At 45.5% G+C, this 18737-nt stretch overlaps 1 long non-coding RNA gene across 1 annotated transcript; it reads right to left on the bottom strand.

Annotated features, from left to right (window-relative positions):
* Nucleotides 1-294: 294 nt before the first annotated feature.
* Nucleotides 295-8532, bottom strand: LOC309634070. The gene is made up of 2 exons (XR_014247832.1): nucleotides 1086-8532; nucleotides 295-511 (listed from the first exon to the last, which is right to left on the bottom strand). It is a non-coding gene; the product is annotated as an uncharacterized lncRNA (long non-coding RNA).
* Nucleotides 8533-18737: the final 10205 nt, after the last annotated feature.

Below are 18737 nucleotides of genomic sequence, written 5' to 3'. Positions count from 1 at the left end.
AGAAATTCACGTTCTTTTATTTATTTATTTATGACTGTGTTGAGTCTTCGTTTCTGTGTGAGGGCTTTCTCTAGTTGCGGCAAGTGGGGACCACTCTTCATCGCGGTGCGCGGGCCTCTCACCATCGCGGCCTCTCTTGTTGCGGAGCACAGGCTCCAGACGCGCAGGCTCAGTAATTGTGGCTCACGGGCCCAGTTGCTCCGTGGCATGTGGGATCTTCCCAGACCAGGGCTCGAACCCGTGTCCCCTGCATTGGCAGGCAGATTCTCAACCACTGCGCCACCAGGGAAGCCCTATTTTTTGTGTTTTTTTAATGTATTATTTGTGTGAAAAGTATTATAAACCTATTACAGTACAGTACAGTATAGCCGATTGTGTTAGTTGGGTACCTAGGCTAACTTTGTTGGACTTACCAACAAATTGGACTTACAAATGCACTCTCAGAACAGAACTCATTTGTATGTAGGGCACTTGTTGCTCTGGCTCTAGTGTCTTCAGCAAGTCAGTGCTACTGGATTAAAAGAGACCAAAGGTATTTAACAACCAGGTGCAACACATGATCACAGATTAGATTCTAGTTAGGACATCTAGAAAAATTTGAATACAGAATGGGTATTAAAGGATACTAAGTGACTATTATTAACTTTTTTGTATTTTAATGTTTATTTTGACTATGTAAAGAAAATGGTCTTATTTTTTAGAGACACATTCTGAAACACTTAGGGGTGATATGCTATGATATTTGTGATTTACTTTAAAATACTTCAGCATAAAATATAATAAGTTTAGAGGGGAAAAATGATATCATGAGAAACTGAAAGTTAGAGACACTATGAGTTAATAGCAATTATCTTATGAAAGTAATTACAACTGTTGAGTTTGTGCTGATAGTACAAAAAAATCATATGTTGAACTCAAATCCCCAGTGTGAGGGTATTTGGATGTGGGGCCTTTGGGAGGTAATTAGGGATAGATTAGGTCATTAGGGTGAGGCCCTCATGATGGGATTAGTGACCTTACAAGAAGAGGAAGAAGCACAAAATCCTCTCTCTGAACCATGTGAAAATGAGAAATAGGGCTCTCACCAGCACCTGACCGTGTTGGCACCGTGATCTCCGACTTCCCAGCCTCCAGAACTGTCAGATATAATTGTTGTTTACAGCACCCAGTCTGTGGTATTCTTGTTATAGCAGCCTGAGCTGAGACAGTGTGAATGAAGTCAGTGTAGCCAGTCAAAATTATTTTAAAGAATTAAATTTTAAAAATAAAATAAAATAAACAACAAAGTCCTACTGTATAGCACAGGGAACTATATTCAATATCCTGGGGTAAACCATAATGGAAAAATATATAAAAAGGAGTGTATATATGTATATAACTGAATCACTTTGCTGTACAGCAGAAATTAACACAACAGTGTAAATCAAGTATACTTCAATAAAAAAATAAATAAAATAAACAAAAAATAAAAAGTAAATTGTACTTGGATATCTGTAAAAACACAAAAAACTTATAATAGCCCCATCATTTTTCATGTCTTCACTTTCAAGCAATATGAAAAAAGTCACAGTGATTAAAAAAGCAAAACATAACACCTGACCGTCACTTATTAAAAGGAAAGTAAATCCTTGAATTAGAAAAAAGCAGGAATTAAAGATACTGGTTTTAAAATATAAATAATATAATTTATCTTGAATCACAATTGAAAATAAATGCTACCTGTAACGATATTTTTGACTGTTAGGTTTTGGCTAGTTTCTATTTTAAGGCATTATTCAATATGTAAAAAATCGGATTGAGAGTTTGGAGTTAGTAGATGCAAACTATTATATATAGAATGGATAAACAACAAGGTCCTACTGTATAGCACAGGGAACTATATTCAATAGCCTATGATAAAGCACAATGGAAAGGAATATAAAGAAGAATGTACATATATATATAACTGAATCTCTTTGCTGTACAGCAGAAATGAACACATTGTAAATCAACTATACTTCAATAAAAAATAAACAAATAAAAAAATAAAATAAAAATAAAAATTTGAAAATTTAATAAAATAAAAATAAATTTTTAAATTTAAAATTAAAAAATTAAAAAATAGAATAAAAATAATTTTTTATTTTAAAAATTAAAAAATAAAATAAACCATGTCAACCAAAAAAATCATTTTAATGACAAAAGGAGATCCTTGGATGCTTGGGACCATGCGTAAGTAGTAAAGGGGAATCTGAGAGTTAGCAGGGTGGGAGGGAGGGAGGGGAGTAGGGGATCAAATGCCTGAGAAGTGACTGTGAGAGTGAATGAAAACAGTACTTGGCAAAGGCCAAGACCATGCAGATCCAAAGCCCACTTCCCTGAAGAGCAACTCAAGAAGCAGAACCAGGGTTTGGGCCATGCTGGAAATTCAGGAGCCAGAACCAAGGGAAGTTTGAGCAGCCTGTGGGGAAGCAAAGAGGGTGGGCTTGGGGATAGACACCAGACAGAAACGCTGCTCGGTGTACACTGTGGTGCTCCCTTCCATGTGGCCCGCATGACACCATCCGATTAGGGTCACGGGCATAAAGCCAGCTCTACAACCTAAGGGTGGTCGTGCTGGAGGCAGCACATGCGGGTGTGAGTGCGCGTGCACACGCATGTGCGTTTGTCTTGGTGTCAGCAAAGTGGATGGGGTCCTTGGAGAGACAACACACCAATATTAGTGGAAACAGAGAGCTGACCATCTAAAAGTGAGTTCAGTAAAACTTAACCCATGAAAAGCAGACCCATATGGTAATTTAACTTAAGGGCATAAAGCTGTACCTCTCAATGGTCTTGGAGGACATCACTGTGTTATTTACTACAAAGTACAAGACACGATACTTAGGAGGACTCTTTATCATCAAGAGAAAGTTATATAGTACCCTTTATTCAGGGAACCAAGGAACTATGTGCCAGTTTTAGGGTCATCAAACATTATTAACTTTTTTAAAGTTATGTTTTCCAGGAGTGTCACTGATTAGTATATTAGTGCTACAAAGATCCCATGTACAAACAAATGTACAAAGTCTATAATAGAATAGACTGAATGAGTTTATTCCCAGGGTAAATCAAAGCTGTTAAAATATATATTTTGTTTATTTTTCTCCATTTCAAAAACTCGGCAATTCTTGGGTCCAAAGAAAACCAGGGAAAGCATGAAGAAATGTTTTTGATCATTGTCAAAAATTATTAATGACTACTTAAGTCCTTAGAGGGGTATTTAGTTGGCATCCAAAAGAGCCACTAAGAGACACATTTGAAAAATGACTTCTGTGTATGGACTGAAATATATTTTTCTTGCAAAGAACATATGTGTGTACTATACATGTTATTCTTAGAATAAGGAGTGGGTGAAGATAGGATGCCATCTATTTCATTTTATTGAATGAGCTTTTGTGTCTATCCTGCCATCTCCAAACACCTGATGCATCTGAAAGCAGTCCTTTCTGGATTTGCAGTGCCATCTTTAACACTTCTTCTCTAGGTTATGGTGTGATGCATCTCCCTGGACATCCACCTGTAATCCTAGCTTGACCTCTGAGAAAGTTAGGACTTTAGGTTGCACGTTACAGAAATCAGCTGAAGTTAGCTTAAGCCATAAGGAGAATTTATGATAAGAGTACAGAGTCTCTCCCATGATCTCAGGACAGAAATGCAGAGAAAACACAGCTGAGCTTAAGAAAGGCCCTGGGGCTCTCTCCATCTCACCACTGAGCTTTACTGGATGAGTCCAGTTCACTCTTCTTTCTCAGCAGAACACCTTTCTGGGCTATAATGTCCCAAAGAAGGATGAGATAGGAAAGATGGCTGCCACAGTCACAGTTCCAGATATACAGAAAAACAGACACCCGATCTCACAAAACTAAAGGTGTCCCCTGCAAAGTCTAGCCCTCCTTCTTCATAGCAGCCCTTCAAATGCCCCAAGTTCAAGGTCATGCCACCTTTGAATTCAGCCAACAATTCTTCAGTCATCTGTCACCTGATCTGGCTGTGTGCCCCCTCCCCATCCCAACAATTATCCAAAAGAACTAGTGCCTCGATGATTGGCAATGTAGGTATTTGTAGATACTTGACAAAATCTCCAACATAATGACTATTCTCACATGGCCCTAACTAGGGAGCTGGTCTGTGGGTTTCCACACCACCTAAGAGACACCTCTCACCCAGGTGATATGAGCCTTGGGAGTAAAGGTACACACAAGTGATAGGAACCAATACAAGTGGTTCAAATGTTCACACTGGGAGGTCTCCTGGAGAATAATTTGTTCCAACATTCTCATATTACAGGAAGGAAACATGACAGCCAGAAATAAGAAAAGATTTGCCATGTACACAGGTTAATTGAGAGATAAACAAGGGTTGTTCCCTGATTCTCACTCTTCTGGCTCACATCATGTCCAGGGTCTGGGGTCTCAGCTTCTCACAAAACTATGTTAATTTGTACAATCAAATTGGGTCCCCCATGATATTTATCCCAGCTACACCTTCATGAGACAAACAGGCTTCACATGCCTGCTTCCTCATCTGTAGCATGAGGATAATGACAGATTTCAGAGTTGTTGCAAGGGTAAAATGAAAGATTATACGTATTCTCACACTGTATGTGATCAATGAATGAATCATTATCATCACCATCATCCTTATTACTACTGTCATTATGAAACCCAACTTCATAGAATAGAAGAGATTCAAGGCCACAAAGCAACAGGGTCATCACTTATTCAACAACTGAGCATCTTCCAGGCACAAGTTCCCGTCAACCTGCTCTCCTTCAGGGACTCCAGTTAGATGTATGTTAGACCACTTGACATTGTCCCACAGTTCATTGATATTCTGGAAGATTTTCTAGTCTTTTTCTCTGTGTTTCATATCCAATAGTTTCTATTGCTATTTCTTCAAGTTTACTAATATTTTCTTCTGTAATGTTTAATCTGCTGTTAATCTTATCCAGTCTAGATTTTATCTCAGACACTGGTTTTTTTCCATCTCTAGAAGTTATGTTTGAATATTTTTTATGTCTTCCATGCCATGGTCATGTTTTTCTCTATCTTCTTCAACTATAGAATATACTTATAATGACTATTTAATGTCATTGTCTCCTAATTCTATCACCCATATCATTTCTGGGTCTGTTTCTATTGATTGATATTTCTCTTCATTGTGGGTCATATTTTCCTGCTTCTTTGCATGTTTGGTGATTTTTAATTGGCTAAAAGACATTGTGAATTTTGCCTTCTCAAGTGTTGGATATTTTTGAATTCCTTTCAGTGTTCTTGAGTTTTGTCCTGAGATTCAGTTAAGTTGCTTGGGAACAATTTGTTCCTTTCAAGGCATATGTGTAAGATTTGTTAATTAGGACCAGAGCAGTCTTAAGTCTAGGGCTATTCAGACTTATTGCCACTATAGAGGCTATAACCTTCTAAGTACTTGACCCAATGCCACAGGTATTATTAGATTTTTCACTCTGCCTTGTGGGGACATGAACTATCCCTGATCTGTGTGAGTTCTGGGGATGGTTATGTCTATTCCTTTAAGAGATTCTTCCCCCAACTCCAGTAGTTCCCTTACGTGAATGCATCCATCCACTGCTCTGCTGGATACCTGAGGGGGACCCTCTGCAGGTCTCCAAAGCCCTCTCTCTGGCCAGCTCTCTCCTCTCCATTAGTCTGTCCTGTGAACTCTAGCTGCGTGGCCTCCCCTTGGACACTGCCAGGCTCTACCTGGGTCTCCCCTGCGGTGCTTCAGCCTAGAAACTCGCTCCTGTTTCTCTTCTCTCAGGAATCCCTGTTTTGCACTGCCTGTTATTCATTGTCTAAAGGCCATTGTTTCATACAGTGTGTCCTGTTTTTAGTTGTTTAAGGTGGAGTTGAATCTGGTCCCTGTCACTCCATCTTGATTAGAAATGGAAGCTTCTTCAGCTCTTAGAAAGTTATTCCTCCTCGCTGAGCTTGAACCTCAGAGCACCAGGGATTGGTCCTGCTGCTGCCATTTTACCTTTCCAAGGAGCCTGAGCCCAAAGCCAACACAGTGGAAGGCAGAGCCAAGAGATGGAGAGAAACAGGATCCCAGTGACATCATCTGAGCCCTGAATCAAGCTGCTCTGTTAGACATCTTTGTTGCATGAGAAAAAAAAAAAATCCCTTTGCTCAGGCCAGTTGGGGTCAGGGTTTTCTAGCATTTGAAGTGAATGAGTCTTAAGTGATTTGCTTCTCTGTTTAAAAGTACATATGAATAACCACACATGCCTTTTAGAACCAAGACAAAGGATAAGAAAATATCCTGTATAAAAGGGCCTGTCACCCCTGTATATAGTAGGTGCCCAGTAAATGCTGTTCCTGTCCTGTCCTTGGATATCTGCTTTGAGCTATTGATCTGACTTTCAAAATGGACCCAGTTCTCTCTCCTGCCACCCCTTAATTCCCCTTTCTTTCCAGTGAGTAGCAGGTCTGTTCCTCGGTTTCCCTCCGAGCAGAAAGAGGGCTTTACAGTTAATATCCTGCCACCTCTGATTGCAGCTTTAAGAGGTGTAACATTTGATAAGCTCCATTTAGCTTGGCTGGGCTGCATTGTTTAAATTATTCAAAGACAGATTGCTCCCCTGCCCTCCCCCACCCTCCACCCTGAGAATTTCTGCTCTACTGAGCCTGCCGCCTGCAACTTACCAGGAAGTAAGGAAGGGGAATCAGCAGGGCGGTTTCTCACCGTAGGGCTGAAAATCAGTTCCAGCCGTTGTTCGACACCCATCACACCCCATTATTCCTTGCTAATTGCAAGCCTGGTATGCGGGTTAACTCTTTGAGAACAATGCCGGCTTTGATTGCTAAGGAGACGCAGGGTTGCCCCTCTGTCCCTCTCCCTCCATCCTCAGCTGACTGGGCCTGTCTGGGATTCCAAAGGTCTCACTTTGTGGAAGAGGAAATGTGAAGAACAGCTCGTTGCCCAGGCATTCTGACTGAGGGGCGGGAAGGGGGGAGCGGAGCATCTGGGGACAGAGCCTGTACCTAAATGATGACGGAGAGCAGACAGCCCAGACTCAGCACCTGCCCCCCTGCCTAGGCTGCCAGCTCCTCCTGGCCCAAAACAAGGATGGAGAGCACTCAGGCATCTCCCATGGACATATCATTCACTGGGACAGTTTGCTTAAAAGACACTGAATAAATGCAGATGATTGGCAGGCACTGTGAATGGGGAAATGTACTGGGGGGACTATTTATTTCCATCTACAGAATCCATTGGCCTAGATTTGACAGCCATTCACTTAGAACAAATACAAATAATTGTAAGGGAGGGCACACGGCCTGCAAAGACTAAAATATCTACTCTCTGGTCCTTTACAGAAAAAGTTTGCCGCCCCCTGACCTTGAATCTGGATTAAAAGACACTAAGGCCACAAGGCCACTAAATATAGCTCGTGAGCCTGTCTTGAATCGGATCTTGGACCAGAAAAATGTCCATTAGTGGAATAGTTGGAAAATTTGAATAAGACCTGCAGATTAGATAAGAAAGTTCATCCATGTCCATTTCTTCATTTTGATCATTGTACTGTGGTTCTGTAAGATGTTAACATTTGGGGAATCTCAGTATGTGGGAGTTCTTTGTACTATTTTTGCAACTCTTTTGTAAGTTTAAAATTATTTTGAGGAAAAAAAAAACTTCTACAGGAAATGATTTCAAGGAGATGGAGAGTCTTCCTCTCCAGAATCCAGGGACTGGGAGAAGACAGCCTTAGGGTAGGGGGGCATCCGGGAGAGGAATACTTAGAGCTCAGGAGGCTACCCTCCACAGAGGGCCTGAGTGTAAGCTGAGCGACCTAGATGCTGCAGAGAACACAGGTTTGGGGAATGGATGGGAAGTGAGGGGGGGAGGGGAAGTAAGACAGTGAAAGGATGTCCATGTGGTGAGCCCTCCCCATAAAACCTAAAGCCTCAGGCAATTTACTAACCTTACGAAATATAAGCGTGATTAGATTTCTCATGTAAGTGAAGGGCCCAAAGTGGTGCCAGCTGGCAGGAGGGTGAATGGAGCTGGCACACCAGGATGCAGGGGCAGAGACGAGGGCCATAAGGAAGTGAGGCTGGCCATTCACAGAAATCTCAGGAGGCCTCAGGGTTTACCCAGGCTGGGAAACAGGATGGGAGCCAAATGCACTTAAATTGCCAAGGCGCAGAGAGATCCCAAGCGCTGGGTTACCCTCTCAGGCACCATGGAACACAAAATGTGCATACATCCTTGCAAGTGGTAACCCAGATCTCCCTTAAGATGCCACAATGGATTCAGGACGATAAGCGGGGCACTGGCGAAATCACCCCATCAGACTGGATAATGCCCGAGTCGCTCACAGCCACTCCCGGTGCTGTTTGCTTTCTCCAGCCCTCAGAACCTGGGAACCAAACTCTGGAGGAGGTCCATTTGCTGTGCTATAAGCAGCACAATTGATCTCTGGATTCCACAGCTAGTAACTAGCAACAAAACAGAAAGTCCTGCCCCTGTAAAAGCATCTTTAAAAAAAGAGGGCGTAAAGAGAGCAGGAGATTCTGTTCAGGTAGGTACAAAAATGGCCAGATTGGCAGTGTGGCCGTGAGAATGCGCCTTGCAGACCAGCCAATGGTTGAATGATGTGGTGCACTAGGCAAGGTCCCTCGGACGCCCAGACGCCTCTGATGGCCAGCTGAGCTCGAAGACCCCACTACTGCCCCTCTAAACCTGCCTTCAACGGCCTCCGAGTCTAGAAACTCCCACCCAGTTTCCCTCCCTCTCCTCCACTCCATCTAGACTTGCTTTGCAGACTGACAACTCTCCCAGCTTTCCCAAACCTCTCCGCATTTTCTCTCCCCCAGGCAAAAATTCCCTTTTGGTATCTGCTTCTTGGAGGATCAGGGCCAACCCAGGAGGCTTTGGCATGCCCCACTCTGTTTCATGAATGCCTTTCCCCAGATGCCACCTCTGAGACACCAACCTCACCCAACACAGAAGGAGGGGAGGGGCCAGGGTGCAACAGACTTTGGGCAGGAAGGTATTTTTGTTAATAAAGTACAAAATTTCAAGGATAGAATCTTTACTGGGATTATAAGAAAGGATGGTAAAGTATTCCCTCTAGAAAAAACCCATCAAGCTATTGATTTCTGATGACTACCGTTTGAGGTGGTTATCACTTTTGTGCTACTAGTGGTTATGTCTTCAAATGTTTTGTTAAACAATTACTGAAGGCGATTTCTAAGGAAAAGCATCATCCCCACCCCTCTCTTCAAGAGAAGTGAGAAACTATTCCAGATGAACAAGCCTCAGATTTAGGAATCATAAGGGGTTCGAAAACACAGGGTAAGAACATCAGGCTGATGTAATCTCTGTTTCAACAATTACAAAACATTCACAACACACAACTGTCAAAGCGATACAGTTTTTTAGTTTGTCTTTACTTACCTCTCTGCAAACATTTTCTCCAAAATAAAAATATACCACCTGCTAAGTCTATTTATGAAGCAGGAAGCTGCTTCAGAAACAGCATGTTTAAATGGAAAGTAAAGGGAAGAGTAGGAAGGAAAGTGAGAGACGAAGACAGAGAGGAGGGAATGGAGGAAGAGCTCCTGCCCAGCGCCCGGGCGTGGGTGAACATGGGTGCCTTGCATCTGGGTGCTGGAAGGGCCGTTGACATTGCAGCTGGACAGCCCCTCCAGAAGACAAAGCCGGGGGACGTCTGGCATTGTCAATCTGGCTGCTGACCAGAGTGCCAGCCAAAGCGTCCATGATGTTCCCCACATTACCTGAATGGGTGAAAGCTGTCAGCATACAGGGAGAAACTTATTTCCCGGAGAAGCAAAGGGAAATGTCTGGAAAACACCTCCATCTCCGCACACTCCAAGGATGCTGAAGTCACTCGTGGGAACCCAGGAGGAGGGAGTGGCGAGTGGCGATGTGGGTGGAGTCATCCCCAGAGCAGTGGTCCCAAAGTGCCAGAAGTGCCAGAAGACAGCGTGGCCTTGGGCCCAGCTCCTCCCACACCCAGGAAGCCCAAACGGTTCCCTAAGAAAAGCCAAGGAGGTAATGAACCCCAGAATGTCAGCACTGGGAGAGCCCTTGGACCCCAGCGGAGCCAGCCCACTGCGTTGGGCGTTAGAAAGTGAGGCTCAGAGATACTAAGTCGAGAGCTGGGATTCGAACCTGTCTGATGGTACAGTGTTGATGTCATGACACCCGTCATGTGACTCAAGAAGGCATTTCTGCGCTCCTCGCCTTGGCGACTCGGTCAGCACTCACTTCCTTGGCTGGACTCAAAGCTGCCCGAGTGATGAAATCACGTTTGCCTTTACCTAAAGCAGTACTTTTGATTTTTTTTTTAAAGCACCACTCACGGTAAGAAACATCTTTTTCATTGCAGTCCAATACACCTACACATGCTGAAGTGTATAACATATCTGAAACAAAAGTCACACAAACTGATACTCACCCTATTTGCCACGCACTCTAGTATTTCCTCTTCCTGTCTCTTCTTTTCTCTATCATGAAAAGAAATGCTACTTGTAGTCAAACACTGGCCAATGGGAGGACCGTGGTGACCTGAGAGGCCCCCGAAGAGACGGCAGGTAACCAATGAGGCTGCAGTCAGGTGTGGCTGGAGGTCATCCTCAGGAAGCTGGAATTATGACCCCAAGAGGTCCCCATAGCCTCCATGGGTCATCCCACTGCCTTAGGTCCAAGGAACATGCCTCAACTCAGACGCTCATACAGGCTTTGACTACAACAGCAACAATTTATACTTAACTCACATACATTCTCTCACTAGAAATCCCTCAGAACAGCCCAGCAGAATAGGTGATGTTATTCCCTTGTTTAACTGATGAGAAAAGTAAAAATCTGACTGTCTAGGAGACTTGCCCAAGGTCACCTGCGGCCAGGGCTGAGACCTGGGTCTTCCGATGCTCTTTCCAACACGGCCCTCCCCCAATATTTTGATGATTCTCTGTTAACACTGGGGGAATCCTCCCTCTACCTTTAGAAATCGCTCCTGGTTCTCAGGCTCGGGGAGGTCCTTGAGTAGGAGAAATTTCTTTAATCATCTTGCATCAGTCTATCCAACTGATAGCCCCCCAGCAGGGGCTTCCACCAAGCACATGAGCACATGCTGAGGATTTATAGAGATGGTGGATCGCTCAACAGGAAATATGGGAGCTCTGCCTGGGAGCTCTTTTAAGCTGCTGAGGTCAGAAGGGATTTGCAGAGCCCTCCAAGAAACCTGACCGAAAGACGCCGTGTGCTGGGGGTTAATGTTTTTATTAATTGGTTGTGTTTGCAGCTTCTTGAAAATATTGTCTACCCACTGGCATCCGCCCCCAGTCCCACTGTAATAGCCTCCACCCAGCCCTCCATTTATCAACACAACTGCATCAAGGGATCACCTCCTGGCCTCATCCATCAAACAGGCCACTGTCCGCAGACATTCCGGGATTTGTTGTATTTGGGATTAAATGTGAGGCTGGGGGGGGTGGTAAAATTAACAGGGTTTCTATAAATATAACTTCTCTGGCTCTTGTTAAAACTCTGGGGGTCACAGGAAATCTCTGGTTTCAAACAACTCCATGTGCAGTGATCCTGTTTACTTGAAATGTCTAGCCAAGATCTAACTTTGCCCTATTAATACTAAATAAATAATTTCTGCAGAAGCTATTTTTTGGTCATCTTTGCCAAAAATTTTGAGAAAAGGGGCCAGCACAGAAGCCTTACACGCATGTTTCATGTAAAAGCCACAAGATCAGTGGGAACTAGGCTTCCTTATTTTTTTAAGCTGTTTTGTGACAGATAAAACTCAGCTGGTGAACCAATCCATACAAAATGACCCATCAGAGCTACCTTACTGCTATGAAAGAAAAAAAATAATCAATGACCCTTGTTAAAGATGGGCATGCCGACTTTATTCAAGACCATCACAACAGGTGTAAGGACCAATGCAATGGGATTTCACAGTGGGCTAGAGAGATGGGGTCAACTCTGAGCACAGCACCAGCAAGTGGGAATTTATAGCCAAGGAGCCTGGTGGGGGTCAGTGGCTGGAAAATTACTGGGAGGAAACATCAGGGCTGAGGGAGGTTCTTGATAAATTGATGTAACAGGGGACCTCCCTGGTGGTCCAGTGGATAAGACTCTGTGCTTCCAACGCAGGGAGCCCAGGTTCGATCCCTGGTCGGGGAACTAGATCCCACATGCGTGCCACCACTAAGAGTCCGCATGCCGCAACTAAGGGGCCTGCGTGCCACAACTAAGGAGGCAGTGCAGCCAAAAGAAAGAAAGAAATATTTAAATTGACGTAATAGAATTCTTGATGAACGCGAGACAGGGCAATCAGACATCACCTGGGGGATGGTGGGGGATGAGGAACCTGATCAGATGTCAAGGGTGAGCAGATAGTGAAGTTGGGGGATTTGGTTAAACTGACTTAGCAGGGTTCTGGATAAAACTAGATTTTACAAGGAAGCGCACAGATAGGCCTGGGAGAAGGTTCAGGAGCCTGACTAAAGTTTGGTCAAGCAAAGAGTCTTTGTCACTGGTTTCCACCAAGAGCTCGTTCCATGAGCTCTACATTCTCCTCCTATCCAAGCAGCTCCCTGAAAAGAGCCTAACAAACATATCAGTATTTACTTAAGATGTCAAATGGCTGTTAAGTTGGGTGGCCAGATGGAGCACGTAAAAATACAGAACGTCTGGTTAGATTTTGGATTTCAGATGAACAACGAATAAGTTTTAGTATAAGTCTGTTCTGTGCAGTATTGAGAGCACACTTATGCTGAATTATTTGTTGTTGATCTGAAATTCAAATTTAATTGGGCATCTTGTATTTTATCTTGCAACTCTACTTGGTAAAGCCCAATATGCTACCTTTTCAAGGGTATTTGATTTTTAAGAGGACAAGAGTAGACAGTAAGGCAGCTAGAAGGGGGTCTCTGTGGGCCTGTGTTGGTTTGCCAGGTAAGAGGGCTTTCTTGCCCAAGAACTTGCTTTGATTCAGAAACAGCAGCTTGTCCCCTGTCGTCTGCCTTGTGGCTGAATAACCAAGTTCTGCGCCTTGGCCCCTAGGACGGATAAGAGCTGACATTCCTGAGCACCTGGCACTTGACATTCACAGTGAGGTAGATATTCTGACCCCATTTTCACAAAAGAGGAAACTGAGGGCAGGAAGATGAGAAAACAGCCCCAGTTCAACCCCAAGAAATAGACCCCCAGAGCCAGTCGGGGTTAGCTTGGGAGGGAACCTGTTCTTCCTTGAGCCCCCAGGCTGGACCTGTGAGGGACAGAGGTGGACAGTAATGATGCAGAGGGATGCAGAGGGATGCAGAGGGATGCCCAGATGCTTAGCGGACGAATCTAATAAAATGAGGTCTCCACAAAGTGCTCCGAGGGCACTGATACTTACTGGGGGGATTGATGGAGCCTCAGGGCCAAAGTGATTTTGGGGAAAATCTGTAAAGGAAAAGAGAAGATTGAATTTGGAGGTGAAACGGGTGCCAATCCAATTTCTGAAAATCATAATCCCGACTGCCGTCAGAGCCTCTGCTTGGTAAAACTGTGTCCTCTCCCACTGGGTGTGTACCCAATTCAATAGGAAACTCCAGCCAAAATTTCAGAAAAAAAGAGTTTCGTCAACTTTATCCCTAGGAAAGGACCCCTTGCCTGGCTGCCACTTTCTCACGGGGCCCCCTGCAGCACATAGTCTCCAACATTGCTATTTTTCTCTGATTCATCCTCTAAAAAAATCAGCTTCAGTGTCATTCCAACCTTGGATATGCCGACAGTGTTCCTCTCAAGAGGTTCAGAGATCACAGCAGGCCTCACAGTGGTTCTCCACTGGGGCGATTCTGTGCCCTGGGAGATTCAACCGTGACTGGAGATGTATGAGTTGCTACAACCTGAGAGCAGTGGGGCTGCTCTCTCCAGCGGGCAGAGGCCAGGGATGCTGCTAGAAGTCCTACAACGTCTAAGACTCCCCACAAGAAGGAACTCTGTGGCCCCAAACCCTGGCCTAAACTGCTCAACTAACCCCTGCATTTGAGAAGCAGCTCCTGGACACCAATCAGGCCAGATGTGGGACCAGATGCTTGGAATGTGAGCTAAATCAGGCCTGGTCCTTGATCTCATTCACTCACACTCTGGGTGGGAAGGAAGACAGAGCATCTCAAAACTGTGTGTAGGAGGCTGTGCACAGATCCACGTGGGCAGAGAGAAGAGGAAGGGGTGATCCTGATCTCCGAAGGTCCAGGAAGGCTTCCAAGAAAGGAACATTAGAAGAGGGCTGTGATGAATGAATAGGAGTTTGACGGCAGGGAAGGGAGGAAGAGTACTCAGGCAGTGGGCCAGAGTTCAGAGGCCTGGGGGTATAAGAGTAACACGGTGTGTTCCAGAAACCATGGAGGGTCTGTGCAGCTAGAGCATAGCTGCCATGAAGGAGGTAGGAGGGGCCCGGCAGGTGGGGAGGAGCCCAGTCATGGGATCACATTGGAACTTGAAGAATGACCTGTGTGTGGAGGATGGTCTGGAGCAGGCAGACAGTGAGAGAGGATGCAGTGGCCATAAAGCAGAGGGTGAAGCTGGCTGAGGGGCTGACAGTGATGGGAAAAGCTGGGACATTTTAGGTCTTAGGGACTGATTCTACAGGGGCGGGGGGTGACGCGGAGGTCAAGGATTTAGAAGTTGCAGGAGGAGGGAGCACGGCAATGTGGTTGATGTGGAGTGGTGTCTGGAGCGGGTTTACTATGGGGACTTGTATTAGTTTGCTTGGGCTGCCGTAACAAAGTTCCGCAGCCTGGGCGCTTCAACAACAGAAATTTATCCTCTCACGGTTCTCGAAGCTGGAGGTCTGAGATCAAGGTGTCAGCAGGGTTGGTTTCTCCTGAGGCCTCTCTCCCTGGCTTGTAGATGGCCGTCTTCTCCCTGGGTCCTCACATGGTCGTCCCTCTGTGTGTCTGTGTCCTCATCTCTTCTTATAAGGACCCCAGTCATACTGGATTAGGGCCCACCCATATGACCTCATTTTCATGTAATTGCCTCTCTAAAGACCCGATCTTCAAATACAGTCACGTTCTGAAGTCCTGAGAGGTAGGACTTCAACATCGGAACCTGGGGGCAGGGACCACATCAGCCCCTAACAGGAAAGGACTGAGCTCTGTCTCCTCCAACCATTCCCCGGGAGCCATCAACGTCCCACTGTTAACAGACACTGACTCAACAGCCGGGAGAGTGGAGCGACGTCCCAGGGACCAGGCGGCCAACAGTTTCTCTGGTCCGGAAAACAAGAAATGCCCGTTTATCGAGCAACTGCCGTGTGATGGGTACATTCCATGGGTACGTTCCATCCTCAGAGGAGGATGCAGGCAGCTGCTGTCATCCTTGTCCTAGAGACTAGGAGACCGAGGTCCAGAGAGCTCAAAACACTTGCCCGGGTTCCCACGGCTCACGGGAGCGAGTTAGCCTGCACATCTGCCCAGCTGCCCGCCAGGCCCGGACTCCACTCAGGACCTCGCACCGTATCCTTTAGGGGGACCCTTTGCCTCTGTGTCACCCATCTCTTGGCTGGCAGAGCCCAGGCCAGACAAAGGTGCCCCTACATCACCAGAGATGTGCCCGTGGAAACAACAGGTAGCTCCCGGGCCATCGGAGCCTCCGGTCAATATTTACCCAGTAATTCAAGCAAGCAATAAACAGCTTACAGGTAGCTTCCTTCACACACACCACGCAAGCTTCCTCAGCCCTGGACTGGGCCCAGCCCCTGTGAGTCTGGACCGGGGCGCCTCTCCTCGGACCTAGGGGAGCAGCGGCTCCGGCCCTGCTGTGCAGGAAAGCCCCCAGGGGAGCTTTGGAAAATCCTCGTGCCCAGACCACCCTAGACCAGTGAAATCAGAGCCTCGGGGGTGGGACTCAGGCCTCAGGCTCCAGGATTCTTATAAGGCTCCCCGGTGTGCAGCCAAGGCAGAAAAGATGCAGTAACACTCCTTACTGTCCCTGCCCCCGAGGGGTGTGACACTCAGCACAGCGCCCCCTCCCCTGCACATTCCCACCTCCAGCCACCCCCACACAGACGGACACAGTCACTCGTGGGTGTACACACACAGTCAGGCACACGCACGCACACGCCGGGACCGTCCCTCCTAAGCCCGCAGGAGACCAGTCTGTCAAACGCCAGAGTTAGGCTTCTCTGGGTGACAGAGCACGAGTCACTCACCCTAGTTCACCCTCCAGCACCCCAGCACGGACGATCCTAGCAGGCGGGCTCAGCCCTCCGTGCCGGCAGAATAAAGGTGCCAGGCCCGGCCCCCCGAGATGCCCATTCCAGGAAGGGATATTCCGACAGGAAGCCAGCACGGAGCACCAGAGTTGGGGAGTGAGAGGGGACTTGGCAATGGTGCCAGCCCCTCTTTTCTGTGGCCCAGAGAGGTGCAGCGATGTGCCTGGGGCCACACAGGAAAGGGCCGGCAGAATGACACTGACGGCCATCGCAGCTGTCAGCCGCCACCCTGGACCAACCGCTTCTCTCTGGGGATGGCTCTGTTCACACATCCAGCCCTCACAACCTCAGAAGTAGGGGAGGCTGTCTTCCCCATTTTAGAAATGGGGAAACTGAAACTGAGGACTTTTTTCCCTCTCTCTTTTTTTTCAATTGATACACGTAACATAAAATTTACCATGTTAACTATTTTTAAGTCTACAACTCAGTGGCATTAAGTACATTTACACTGTTGTACAGCTATCACCACCATCCATCTCCAGAACTTCTTCTTCTTCCCAAACTGGCATTAAACACTAGCTCCCCCTCCCCCTCCCCCCAGCCCCTGGCAGCCACCATTCTACTTTCTGTCTCTGTGAGTTTGTCTACTCTAGTTACCTCATATAAGTGGAACCAAACAGGATTTGTTTTTTGTGACTGGATTATCTCACTTAGCATAACTTTCTCAAGGTCCATCTATGTTGTAGCATGTCCGAATTTCCTTCCTTTTGTGTTGGGTCTTCGTTGCTGCACACGGGCTTTCTCTAGTTGCAGTGAGCAGGGGCTACTCTTCTTTGCGGTGCACGGGCTTCTCATTGCAGTGGCTTCTTTTATTGCAGAGCACAGGCTCTAGGTGTGTGGGCTTCAGCAGTTGTGGCACACGGGCTCTAGAGCGCAGGCTCAGTAGTTGTGGCGCACGGGCTTAGTTGCTCCGCGGCATGTGGGATCTTCCCGGACCAGGGTTCAAACCCGTGTCCCCTGCATTGGCAGGCGGATTCTTAACCACTGTGCCATCAGGGAAGCCCTCCTTCCTTTCTAAAGTTGAATAATATTGCATTGTATGGATATACAATTTGTTTATCCATCTTTTCATTGGTGGGCATTTGGGTTGTTTCCACGTTTTGACTATTGTGAATCATGCTGCTATGACACGGGTGTACAAGCATCTGTTCAAGTCTCTGCTTTCAGTTCTTTTGTGTATATACCCAGAGTGGAATTGCTGAATCAAATGGTAATTTTATGTTTAAATTTTTAGAGGAACCGCCATACAGGCAGACCTCAGAGATATGGCAGGTTCGGTTCCAGACCACCACAGTAAAGTGAATTTCACAATAAAATGATTCACATGAATATTTTTGTTTCCAAATGCATATAAAAGTTATGTTTACACTGTGTTCATCAGTGATATTGGCCTATAATTTTCTTTTTTGTGATATCTTTGTGTGTTTTGGGTATCAGGGTAATGCTGGCCTTATAGAATGAGTTTGGAAGTGTTCCTTCCTCTGTAATTTTTTGGAATAGTTTCAGAAAGATAGGTGTTTGTTCCTCTCTAAATGTTTGGTAGAATTCACCTGTGAAGCTGTCTGGTCCTGGACTTTTGTTTGTTGGGAGTTTTTAAATTACTGATTCAATTTCATTACTGGTATTAGGTCTGTTCGTTTTCTATTTCTTCCTGGTTCAGTCTTGGGAGATTGTACCCTTCTAAGAATTTGTCCATTTCTTCTAGGTTGTCCATTTTACTGGCATATATTGTTCCTAGTAGTCTCTTATGATCCTTTGTGTTTCTGTGGTGTTGGCTGTAACTTCTCTTTTTTCATTTGTGATTTTATTGATTTAAGCCCTCTCCCTTTTTTTCTTGATGAGTCCATTAAGTATGCAATAGCATTATCTCTTTAAAAAAAAAAGTTATATCTTCATTAAGAAATACTTTATTGCTAAAGAATTCTAACCATCATCTGACAATGCAGGGTTGCCACAAACCTTCAACCTTTAAACAAAAAAACTCAGTATCTGTGAAGCGCAATAAAATGAGGTCTGCCTGTACTGTTTTCCACAGCAGCTGCATTATTCCCACCAACAGTGCATAAGGGTTCCAATTTCTCCACATCTTCATCAGCATTGGAAGGGTGAAGTTCACACCCAAACATCTAAGTGCAAGAACTTGCTTTTAACCATTGAAATAACACATGTGGAGCTCTTGAAACAGTGGCTTAGGTGGATTAAGTGCTCAGCTATTACTGCCATTAACAGTGCTGCTACTATTAACAGTACTACTACCATTACTACCATTAATATTACCTTTACTATTGCTCTCATTACTGTTACTACTATTAACAGTATTACTACCACTACTACCACTAACATTACCACTACTCTTACTACCATTAACGTTACCACTGCTATCACTATGACTACTGTTGCTGCTGCTACCACAAGGCTTCCAAGACGGGAATCAGCCGGATCTGTCTCA

Source organism: Balaenoptera borealis (genome assembly GCF_965194805.1).
Source record: "Balaenoptera borealis genome assembly, chromosome: 8".
NCBI classification, from domain to species: Eukaryota; Metazoa; Chordata; class Mammalia; order Artiodactyla; family Balaenopteridae; genus Balaenoptera; species Balaenoptera borealis.
Note: the sequence above shows the minus strand (reverse complement) of the source record. Positions and strands in the feature narration are given on the sequence as shown.